The sequence below is a fragment of the Thalia democratica genome, chromosome 1 (genome assembly GCF_965202585.1).
Source record: "Thalia democratica chromosome 1, ktThaDemo2.hap1.1, whole genome shotgun sequence".
In the NCBI taxonomy this organism is placed as follows: Eukaryota; Metazoa; Chordata; class Thaliacea; order Salpida; family Salpidae; genus Thalia; species Thalia democratica.
In genome coordinates, this window is record NC_139165.1 from 29,168,303 (window position 1) to 29,181,129 (window position 12,827).

The following is a 12,827-nucleotide window of genomic DNA, read 5'->3' on the forward strand; positions in this document are numbered from 1 at the left end:
AATAAACAAACAGAATATAAATTCATTGAACTTTATCAACGAGCTACAAGTTCAACTTTACGAGATAAAATATAAATTAATAAACGCGTTTCACTTATTTACACAATGTGTTATACTGCAGATCATCCTAACATCGAGATAAAACATAACATAGGGTTTATTGGTTCACATCGTGTTTAGTTACAGCTCATTTTTTCCGTGAGCAGGCATCTCCAAATTTGCATGATAGGAAGCTGTGAAATGGTATCTAATTAATACTTTTTTTCACAGTTAAGGTACCGGCATGTTATATTATTATTTGTTCGGTATATAAACCTTATAATAAAATATTGCTTAAATAAAATAGCTTTTTAGATGAATGATTTTTTAAACCACTACTAGTAACATAAATATCTTGTCATTTACCATTGTCGTAAATTATACGAATTCGATATATATATATTACTTTAAATAATTAAAGTTAAACTACTTATGCGTACTTTAAAAAATTAGTAAAAAAACAAAAGCAAAATTTTATAATTTATCTGAATTATTTCAACGCAAAAACAGAAAACGACCTTTTTAGTCGCAAACAAACACGTGTCGGCAGTTGGGGCACGTTTTATTTTCTTCGAACCACTTGGTGGCGCATTCGATGCAGAAAACGTGTTTCCCGTCACAATCGAGCTCAATCAGCTGCTTATCGGGTTCGAAATCACTCAGGCATATCGTGCACGCATCGTTTACGTTGGACTGGTCGGCAGTAAATTTTCTGAACTCATTAACTCTCAAATAGGTTAGACCTGTAAGGAATATTTAATTTTAGAATGTTTTGTATACGTTTTAATTACTTTGAAGGGTTTGTAGTTTACTTACTTCCGGTATAAAAAACGAGTTCTTAATACAATAACTAGGTATTGGGATAAATTATATCTAGATGAGTTTTTAGGAGAAAGTTCTGATTTTGAACTAAACTATAATTTTATTGTATTTTATTAGCAAAACAAAGAATTGATTTGTCTCAAAAGTTACAGAAAAAAGTAAAGATACATTTAAAAAATATTTTGTTAAACAAAACCTTGAGGTGGCAGTTCCCACTCGTACATCCCTTGTGCGATGGGATCAAATAATTCATCATCACTGTCGTCATCACTGTCAAAAAAGTTATCAAAGGAGTGATCAGCGATGGCATCAGCGAATGTATAACCGTAGTCATCACCGAATTTATAACCGCCGTAGTCATCACTGTCGTCATCACTGTAGTCATCACTGTCGTCATCACCGACATCATCGCCGACGTCATCTCCAACGTCGATTGGTTCTTCTTTCTTTTCATTTTCGTTCTGCGTTACATCAATGATCTCATCGGGTCTTGCATTTCCATTGCTAGACATTCCCTCCTGAAAAATTTCGATATAAAACTTCGTTAAATTTTGTTAGTTCAAAAAATGTATTGCAGAATATGCCTTAACTTTCATAGTTTTTAGAAAAAGTAATAATTATCTTTTGAGCTTTACCCAAACAAGTAGAAATTATAAACTACAAAAATGCATTATAACATTACATCATTATATTATTTGTTTCTAAAATGCTTATTAGTAATACTTTACAGCTATTTACTAGCTGGTAAATCTTATATTAAGATATTTTGATGTGAATTTTCATTTTGGAAATGCAAAAATAGATTAGAAAATTAAAAAGGCACAGTTTGACCTAAGACATAATGTAAAGCAGCTTAATAGACTTAATTTAACAAAACTACTTCTCAACATTTAAAACTTATGATGTTTTTGGTTTTTAAGCTATTGTAATTTGTACACTTATTTAGTACTGCAGCATCAACAGTTTTTAGGGTTTAAAGATAATAAGCTTCAGCAATAACAATCATAACTTTAAAAAAACTTGTAAAAAAAGTGTAAAATGGAGTAGAAAAAATACAAAAATTTACAATTAAATTTTCAATGCTAGGTTTTAATTTGACTTTACTTAAAAATAACGTTTTGAGATAACTTTTAAAAAATATAAGAAATAATAATACTTCATTGAAAACAATACAAAAAAGAATATTCAACTTAATCTTTGTCAAAAATATTACAATTAGAACAAAAAAGTGATAAAATTTAGGTACATCAATAAAAATATGTGAAAAATAACATAAAATTTTAGAGTAATATACAAGTGGGTAAAATAAAGGGTGCACAAACTCTATATTTGAATCTTTATTAGTATAAACTGTTATTTTTAATTAACTATTTTTCTGTTTTGTTACTACTTTAAACTATATGAATTGTCTTTTGCTATAATACCATGCTAAAAACTGTTTTCTTATAATTAAAGTTAATCTGTAAATTAAAAAAATAAACAGACAATATATACAATAATTATAGAAAATTAAAAACATTACCTGCACATTATTAGACGCAGAAATATTATTTAAAACCTTTTTGTCCATTTTATCTGCAAAAATACTTTATTTTGTTATCTGCAAAATAACTGTACAAAACATTAATCAAGCTTTATAATTTTTGTAAACTAACAAACGTTACGAAAATAGTAAAAGTAAATTCTAAAATTTTAAACATGTTGCAAGAATGAATGAAAGCTTTTTTAGGTAAACAAAGTACAAAGTTTATTCGAACTTATTAAACTACACTAGGTATAGTTAAAAAACTAGTAAACACTAAAGTTTACAGTTTTTTTCGTGATTATTTGAAGTAATACAAACATAACTATTAAAAAAAATGTATACAGTTACAAACTATTAATGTGTTAAACACACCTTTTCAAATACTAATAAAAATTTTGATAGAAAATATTTTTAAATATTACAATGATGTCTGTTCAGGTTAAAAAAAAATAATATTGTTAAATTTATTACATACAATTTATATTAATGTACTAAAATCTATTATTTAATAAATAAATTAATTTAAGCCTCAACTTTTAATTTTTCTCAAAAAAGTTTAATATCTTATTTATCTAGGACATAATGCGATGGTTTTAGCCCTGATACATCTAAAGTTTCTTAAAAAATCTATTCATTATTCCACAGCATTCTTTTTCAGTAAGATGCTAAGAATTAAAAAATCAAATTAAATGATCCTATAGATAAGTCACAGTTGAAAAGTTAAACAACCATGATTAACTTTTTGTTAGTTTTTTAATTCAAGCTATATTATTTGAAAACCATTCTGCTTTGAAAGTTTAAGTACTTGTTTTACACTTAAAAATAAAGTATTTTAATTTTATAAATACAACTAAATTATAAAGTCAGTAAATAAATCTAGTCTGCAAGAAACTTTAAACTAACAATTGTAATGGATGTATGTACCTTTATGTTTACAACAAATGATTGAATTAACTTTACCTTTATTAGTTTTAACTGATATTATACATATTAAATATTCAAACACAATAATCTAAGTATATAAAATTGAAAGAAGCTGATCGCGAAAACAAAGCCTTTTCAAACTATCTGGATCCGGATCCGGCCTAATTTTAGGAAGTTGGGTCTAAATATATATAAAAATTTTATTAACAAAAAAAATTTAAAAGTTTGAAACAGGTTAAAGCTATTTTTAACTTTCAAATACTTACTTACTACTTTTAACAAAATATTAAAATACTAACAATCTGTTAATAAAATCAACCTTGGTCATTTTAAAAATTACTTAAAAAGATCAAAACTATTGATCTACCAGATCTAAAATCCAGATCGGGATCTGGCAATTTTTTGCTTTGATCCAGATCTGACCGGAACTTAATTTTTGTAAAAGATTCAGATTTGGCCAGGTCCTAAATTTACAAAAAGATAAGCTTCTTTCAGATTTATATACTTAGATTATTGTGTTTAGAATTTTTGATATATATAAAATTAGTCAAGCGAGCAATAATAATAAAAGTTTAATTAGTTCAATCATTTGTTGTAAATATTGTGGTTCATACATCTATTAAAGTAAAATATTGAATTGTTAGTTTAAAGTTGTTTAGTTGCAGATTAGATTCTTTTACTGACTATATAATATGTCTTCTTTTAAACTCTAAGTATTACATTTTGTAAAATAAAACATGTATTGAAAATTTAATGTATTTCAACTTATTAAAAGTCATTAAATTTAAATATTAATATGTTGTTCTTGATTAACAATATTAAATGTTGTAAAAAAATAACAAGTACAGCTCATTTTATTTTTGGTTACTATAACATTAAGAGGCAGCCGTCGGTCAACAAACTTTTAAGTTTTCTGGTTTGTCATTAAACAAAATAATTTTTTAGGTTTAGATTAAAAATATTATAAAGCAGTAAAAAACATTTCTATAAAAAGGTTTAAATATTTTTGAAAAACTGTTGCCTCTTAAAGTTATAATAAACAAATATTTTTTTACTTTACTTAATATATATTTATTTATTTATTTATTTTACAAAAAAAAAACAACTAATTTTCGCATTGATTACTTAATTTCAACGTTTAAGACGTATCTTCAGAACGAAACAAAGTACATACCAAAAATTTTAAAGAATCACATAAAAAAAAAAAAAAAATAGTTAGCCTATTTTAAAAACAACTTGTTTACAAGTCAACTTTTTTTTTTTGCTTTTTTTGTGGTTTTATTTTATTGCTATTTGTTGTTATTGATTAGTGATTTTTATTCTTTTAAATCACATGTTTTGATTGTGGAGACAGGGTTGCTGCCTTTTATTTTATGATAATTATTATCTAATTTTTTCGGTTTCGTACTTTTGTAAACAAGATAAATGGTATGTTTTGTAGTTTTTTGGTTATGTTTTAGTTCTGCAGAGTTTTTCCCATTTTAGCTTATAGTCTTTATTTGCGTCTTTTAAATCTCATATATAGTTCGATAATTCGGTATTTTGTCTTTTTAATTTGTTAGTAAAGCTTACTTATGGTTGCTATATCTGTTTTTAAATGTTGTACTAGTTGAGCCTACGTATAATTTTGTTATATTGTTAGCAGCTCGGTAGATTATATTTTTTGATAGTCAGTTATTGTTTAAAGGGCATTTTCTTCCTGCAGTGGCTGGTTTTTTCTTGTTGTTTATATACATATATATATATATATATATAATTTATTAAAATGGCGATTTTAAAAATTCTGGAACAAATGTTTCATAAAGCTTTTATTTTTCATAAAGCTCTAATCATCAGCCAGTTATTTTCAAAATCTTTATTTTGTGATTTTTTTTTATGATTATGAAAATAACTGGCTGATGATTAGAGCTTTATGAAAAATTAAAGCTTTATGAAACATATGTTCCAGAATTTTTTAAAATCGCCATTTTAATAAATTATTTAAAAGCCCTTCAAGTGGGCTCAGTTGAAAGTGTTTAAGTTTAAACATTAACCTTTTTATATATATATATATATACATATATTATATATATATACATAATTAAAGTGTTTTCGTAAGGATAGTTTTTGTATGAGCAGATTTAAAACGTTTTACTTTGCTAAAAAAATTATTCGTTTTTTGTAAAATTAATGCACTTTAATTAATTACACATGTTATTTAATCAGTCTGTCTCAACAGATGCTTATAAATGTCAAATTTATTTTGGAAATAATTTTTATGCTGAAACAGCGATAAATGTTGAATTAGGTGCCTAACAAACAACTAGGCAAAGTAAGATTTAAAAATAGGGGAAACTTTATTTATATCATCTGGTTGCGAGTTACCATTGTTTTCATAATCATAGTAAAACGATAATTAAAGGCGGCACCATTTCGAACACTAATTAGTGCCAGTCATGTTCAAAGCCTAGCGGCTCGTCAAAGAAATCCTGAACTATATCTCATCGATGACGTGTGGAAACTGCCATCTCGAGGTTATATTTTTAAAATCTTTAATTTTAATTGTTTTTTGTTCGTTAATGTGAAGACAAAAAATGTTCGTATTGCTTATTAAAAAACAATAAAATTCAATTCTAGTTTGAAAAATGATTTTTTCTTTTAAATGCTCTTCTAGGTGTAATATATCCCAATATCTAGTCTTTGTATTCAGAACTCCTTCTTTAAACCGTAAAAGCTTAAACTACCAAACTTTGACAGGGTAATTAAAATGTAGGCAATAAATTCTAAAACTGAATTAAAATAAAATAATTTCGTACAGGTCTAACAAAGTCGAGAGTTGAAAAGCTCAGGACTTTAACTGCCGACCAGTCGAACTAAAGCAATGCTTGCTCGATATGCATGAGCAATAAACTGGTTAGCTATATTAAGCTGTTAGATTACCACTTATCACGTGTAGCCTAGTGTTAACATTCTAGAATTAACAAATTTATCCGGATCTACTTAGGTTTTAAGAAAATTGTTTTTTACAAACAGCTTCTTTCAGCTTTATACAATTACATTATTGTGTTTCTAATATTTTATATACATAAAATTAGTCAAGCAAAACAGACTTAAAAAGTTTAGTTAGTTCGATCATTTGGTATAAACATATAGGTACATTTATTAATTAAAGTACAAATAGCGGATTGTTAGTTTAAAGTTTCTTGCAGATTAGAATTTGCTACTGACTTTATTATTTATCTTTTATATATATACTTAAAATATTTTTTTTATTTTATTATCAAACATGTGTTTAAGTTTCAATTTATTTAAATTTATTAAAATTCTTTACAGTTTTAATTTAACTATTTTGTTCTCATTCAGATATATTAAATAATTTAAAAACTCTACAAGTACAGCTCATTAAATATATGGTTAGTATTACATTAAGAGGCAGCGATTGTTCTACAAACTTTTTTATTATTTTGTTTGTCATCTTAGAAAATGTTTCACTTTTTACAATTTCTGATTTAGATGAAAAATAGTATACTGTAGTATAAAATATTTCTGTGAAAAGTTTAAATGTTGTTAAACTTATGCTGCCTTTTAAACTTATGGTAACCTAATATTTTAAATACTTTATTTAATATATATACTTATAAATAAAGTGTTTTCGCAACGATAGTTTTTGAATTAAACAAGAATGGCAGCCACAAACTCAATACATTAGAGGGGGTCATTGCTTTTTAAATTTTTTAAAAGCAGTGCTTATAAAAAAGTTTAGAAACCTTTGCTAAATTCTTTGTTATCTATTTCTATATTAAGTTGTGTTATTAACGTCTATTATTGTTATTGTTGTTCTCTTTAACTTTTCTTAGCAGCTTTTGTTTATCTTGTTGATCTAAAAGTAACTTAAATCAAATAACTTAAAATTACTTTTTTATTTTACAGATTAAGCATATATTTAATCAATAATAATCAATCTATCAATCACTTTTAAGCCGTTCGGACATATAAAAAACCTTTTTTTATATTACAAAACGTAGTCACTAAAGCAAACTTAAAATAAAAGCAAATTAAAACGATTAAGAAAATAGCTTAACAGTTTTATTAAACATCCTTTGTTTCTGAAAAATTTCTTTTTAATCAAAACAATTGATTTTGTACACCGAAATGACAAAACTATCAATATTTTATTAGTTTTAAGCTTAAAACACACTTAAACAAACAAATAAAGTTTAAATTAATTGTGACTTTACTTTTAAATCGATGATGTTTAGGTAAATAGTGATTTATTAAGTTACGAAATCATATATACTTGAGCGAGTTTTAAATTTTATTTAAGTTATTCCAAGCATTTTATTTAAAAGTTTTTTCATTTAAAATTGCAAAACATTTTTATGAATATGACAATTTTAAGGCGAAGTTTAAACAAATTAAACTTAGTTCTTGTCTTTGCAGTCGTAGAAACAATATTATAAAAAAAACAAACATTATTCATTGCTTTGTTTATATATAGTACTTAACAACTTATTAGTGTAAATGACAATGATACATCAACTGTTTTCTATTAGCTAATGAATTACGCTTGTTTTTAATAGTTTTTTTTTCTTCGACATCATGACCTACTAACAAAGTTGTACAAAACATTACTGTTTAGTAACTTATTTGATCATGACTTTTAAGATCAGTTTGTAACAATTCTTAGATTGTAGTTACGTTTCGTTTCTGTTTCCATATAATTAAATGACTCTAAATACTTGACAACTGTTAAATCTGCACTAATTTTGAAAACTTTGAAAACTTTGTAAAAAAACACAATCTTCCAATTGAGCTGGTTTATTACTATACAAAATCAGAAAACGACCCTTTTACTCGCAAACAAACACATGCCTACAGTTGGGGCACGTGTTGTGTTTTTCGAACCACTTGGTGGCGCATTAGGTGCAGAAAACGTGTTTCCCGACACAATCGAGCTCGATCAGCTGCTTGCCCGGTTCGAAATCACTCAAGCATATCGTGCACGCATCGTTTACATTGGACTGGTCGGCAGTGAACTTCCTGAACTTTTCCATTCTCGACTTTGTCAGACCTGTACAGATTATTTAATTTTAGAATTTTTTATATACGTTTAAATTACTTTGTTAAGGGTTGGTAGTTTGCGACTTTCCGGTGTAAAGAAAGAGTTCTTAAAATAAAATATAGATATCACCATAAATTAAGTCTAGGTTAATATTTAAAATGAAAATTCATATATTAAATGAGTTAGAAGTCTTTTTGGTTTTAAATAAACAATACAAAAATAATGAAAAATTACTTTAATGATTTTTACATTAACTAAAAAAAGTTTCTTTCTAACAAAACCTTGAGATGGTAGTTCCCAGACGTCATCGTTGACATCAAACATCAACTCTTCATCACCGACGTCATTAAACAAGTAATCACCAAAGTCATCACCGACGTCATTAAAGAAGTCATCACTTACGTCTTCACCGACGTCTTCAAAGAAGTCGTCACCGACGTCTTCACCGACGTCTTCAAAGAAGTGATTACCGAAGTCAACACCGAAGTCATAAAAGAAGTTATCACTAACGTCATCAAAGAAGTCATCAGCGACGTATTCACTGACATCATTACCAACGTCATTACTAGCACCATTATGATAATGGTTAATGTTAACAGTATGTTGTAAGTTAGGGACTTGGCTACTACTGACTTCATCGTAAGTGTTGATATTCACATCAAGTTGCCCATCCGGGCTACTTAGATAAACCAATTGGCTTTGAACGTAACCAGTATTTATTTGAGTTTGAAGTGGTGATGCCTGTGTGAAAACGTTTCAAAAACAAAGAAAAAAATACTTAAATTATCGTTATATGATGAATATAAAAATATATAGTTTATTCACAACCGAATGATTTGAACTAAATTAACCCAGTTTTTTAAGCCTTACTTCGTTTGTTTACTTTTCAGGCACTAAATAAAACGTTTATCTCTATTAAAACAAAAAAAATTCTTTAAAAATAAATTAATATCGTTTATTAGCATTTATTGGGACTAACTAATTGAATTATGAGTATATTTGATTAAAGTGCATTTATTTTACTGTAGTTTTAAACATTTTAACCTAAAAAACAGTAAAGATTCAATTAACAAATAAAAAAAAAACTTTTTTAGTAAAGTAAAACGTTCTAACGTGTTCAAAACACCCTTAATTTATTGTTTACACATTTTCATTTAAAAACAATGAAATAGCCTTTTATTGGAGAACACGCCGGGACTACCGATGTAGTCTTCGATTGTAACCTTTTACATAATATATTTCTTAAACTAAAAGTATAATATTTGGAGCGTTTAGTCCATTGTAGTTTGCAAATGATGTTTGTAAACCCAACTGTAAGAAAAATGAAAATGCATGATAACATTTATCATTATATTAAAAATAAAAACTTTTTTTGGTTTAAAAAGGTTTTTTTAATGTTAATACATAATCAAGTCGTTAAAATTTTGATAATGAATAATGAAAACAATTAATAAAATTAATTGGCATTATAATTATTTTCCTATGTAAATTACAGCTTATATTCTATGTTAAACATTTTTTTACTAAAACCACAGTTAACTTGTTAAATAAGTTCTTTACTAGTTCTGAAACGCTGGACTTTGCTAGATTTTGTCTTAGCTTGCCAAAGGTCTAATTGTATCTAAACTTGAAATTTTGACTTCAATCAGGCTCAGATTATACTGATTTAAAAAATTGGTAATAGCCAATTCTGGTTTATTTTAAATTTTTAATAGAAATTTGAATCGAACCAATCATACCTATAAACTATCCTAACCGTTAATTTGTTTTAGGTCCAACTAGAACGAGCTACGACCATTTTTCAATAAAAAGATCAAATCCTGACCTGAACCAATTTTTCAAATAATATCTAGTTGGATCTGGTTTTTTGCAAGGGTCAGATCTTGTGTTAGAACATTAATTAAAACTATTTTAGTTTGGTAAACTTGCTAAATTAAATGTAGCTAGTTAAAATATTAAAAAATGTAGAAGTTATGCCTTTATTATAAACATTTTAAAGTGTTTTATGGAATTTTAAAATTTTTAGTAGAAGCTATGGATATTTAATGGTAACAAAATAACAGTATATCTTCAATTTTAGTCAGTTTTTTACTTTCAACGTTGGGATTAAACTCTTAAGTTCTTAAAGTTTAAATAAACTTTCATAATAATTAGTGAGGTTTTTAGAAACTTAGGTAAAATAAGTCTTCTTTAAGGTTTAATAAACTGCATTTCATATTAAGAGGTTTCAGAACTGTTTTTAAAACAACTTGTAAACAGGGTTGCCAAATGTTTTCGGTAAATTTTTTCCAGGTTTTGAAAGTTTCCTCAAGGTTAAAAGTACACATTTTTGAATATATTAAAGTCTATATTTATGTATTAGGTAAAAAACTGTGATGAACAGTATATAAACATTAAAACAAGATACTCTAAAGCTACTTTAAATGTGTTTTTTAATTAAAACATTTTGATAATGACACATTTATTTGTCTTCTTGATAGATTTGTTGAGTCAAATCAAAGTTTTAATACTAAACATGTTAAAATTATTAAAAATTTGAAAATTTTCGAGTCTTTTTTAGTTATTTTTTGTTTAAAATTCTAGGTTTTTCAGTTTTTTTTTCAATTTTTTTAAACTCTAGGCTTTTCCAGGTTTTTTAGCCTAAATTGTCAAATTTTAGACTTTTCTAGGTGTTTCCAGGTTTGTTAGCAAGCTGGTAAAAGATTTAAAGTCTTTATCTGAAATTACAAAAATATAAGATTTAATTTCAGCAAATTTGTAAAACTTTAAGAAAATTTACTAAAGAAATTGTGGGTTATACAAAAGTTTTTACAAACTGAGTCTTTGTCAGAAATAATACATTTATATAAATTAGTGTTGAAATTTTCAAGAATTAGAACAAAAAAAAAACAACAAAATGTTATAGAATTATACGAAAGAAAAGAAGCTGAACGTTACCTGAACATTACTAGACAGAGAAAAATTATCAGAATTTATTTCATCCATTTTATCTAATAAATCTGTAAAATAACTTAACAAATTATTTCTCAACCTACATAATAATTGTAAACTATTAAACTTTTAAAATTGTAGTAAAAGAAAAATCTACTTAAAATTGCAAAGATGATTTGAGTTTTTTTTTTGAATGTTTAGCAGGGATGAATGTAAGCTTTTTTGGGAGGACTAGCACAGAATTTACTTGAATTGTTAAACTACATTTGGTACAGTTTAAAAAACATGTTATAAAACTAAATTAGTACATGCTAAACTAAATAATGTTTTGCTGTATTTATTTATAGTAATATAAATGTGACTCACTATTGAAAAAATATATATATAAACAAACTAGCATAATATTAAGTAAACCTCTTTGAAATACCAAATTTTTGAGTAACTTTTGTTCAGTTCACATTTAATTAATCACATAGTTATATCTATAACATTTTATATACATTTCTGAACTATCATTCGATAAAAATTGTGTTTGTTTTAGAATTGTTCAGTTAATAAATAAATCTGAGCTTAAAGTTTTAACTTTAGCTAAGCAAATATAATTCTATCTAGGAAAAATGTGATGGTTTTATCCCTGATAATTCTAAAGTATCTTTCAAAAACTATGCATCATTACATAGCATTCAATTATAGAAGGGACGTAGCTAGCTCAATAAAGTAACGAATCTGCAAAAATTGAAACATCTGAAATAACTCGTGATAACGTCCTAGCGGGAACATAGTAATTTAAACTATCTCTAATATTATTGAATTTAATCTAAAAAAATGTACTTATGTTAATGCATCAAAAATGGAATGTTGAGGTACGAGTGATAACTGTATACAAGGCAATTTAATTTGCTCCACACCCCCTTTGACTCTTAATGTCTTGCCACTTGTGTAAACCAAAAAACATTCATTAAATGGTAGGAATTTTAATAGGTAGTTTTAAATATTGGGTATTTTCAATTGCAGCAAATTTGCGAAAAAAAAGGACCAAATATTTTGATGACGTCATTAACTTTACTTTAAGTAGTTTTGAAGCTTAAACTTGTAAAAAAAAACTAAATTGCTGTCTAAGCCTATGACAAATTCACTTTTTTAATTTTCTAAAATATGAAAATAATCATATCTGAAATAAAACAATAGAATAATACTAAAGATTTCCCTATGTTAACAAAATTATAGAAATATTTTTCATTAACATAAAGTTACAATCTTAAATTCAAACATTAATTTAAAAAAAAACATTTTTAAAAATTTTTCTTTTATAGTTTATTGATGAATTTAAATTCATAAAAAATTTTGAGCTAATTATACATGAGTTATGTACTTCAATAAAAGCTACCTTTTTATAGTTTAAAATAAAGTTAACAGGGTGGCCATCAAACCTAAATGCTTATGGGAATCTTGGAATGTTGTATAAAATCTTAGAATGACTCGAAATTCTGATCACTTATTTTGTCTAGAAAAGTAAATAAGACTTAAATTTAAAAAAAATTATTA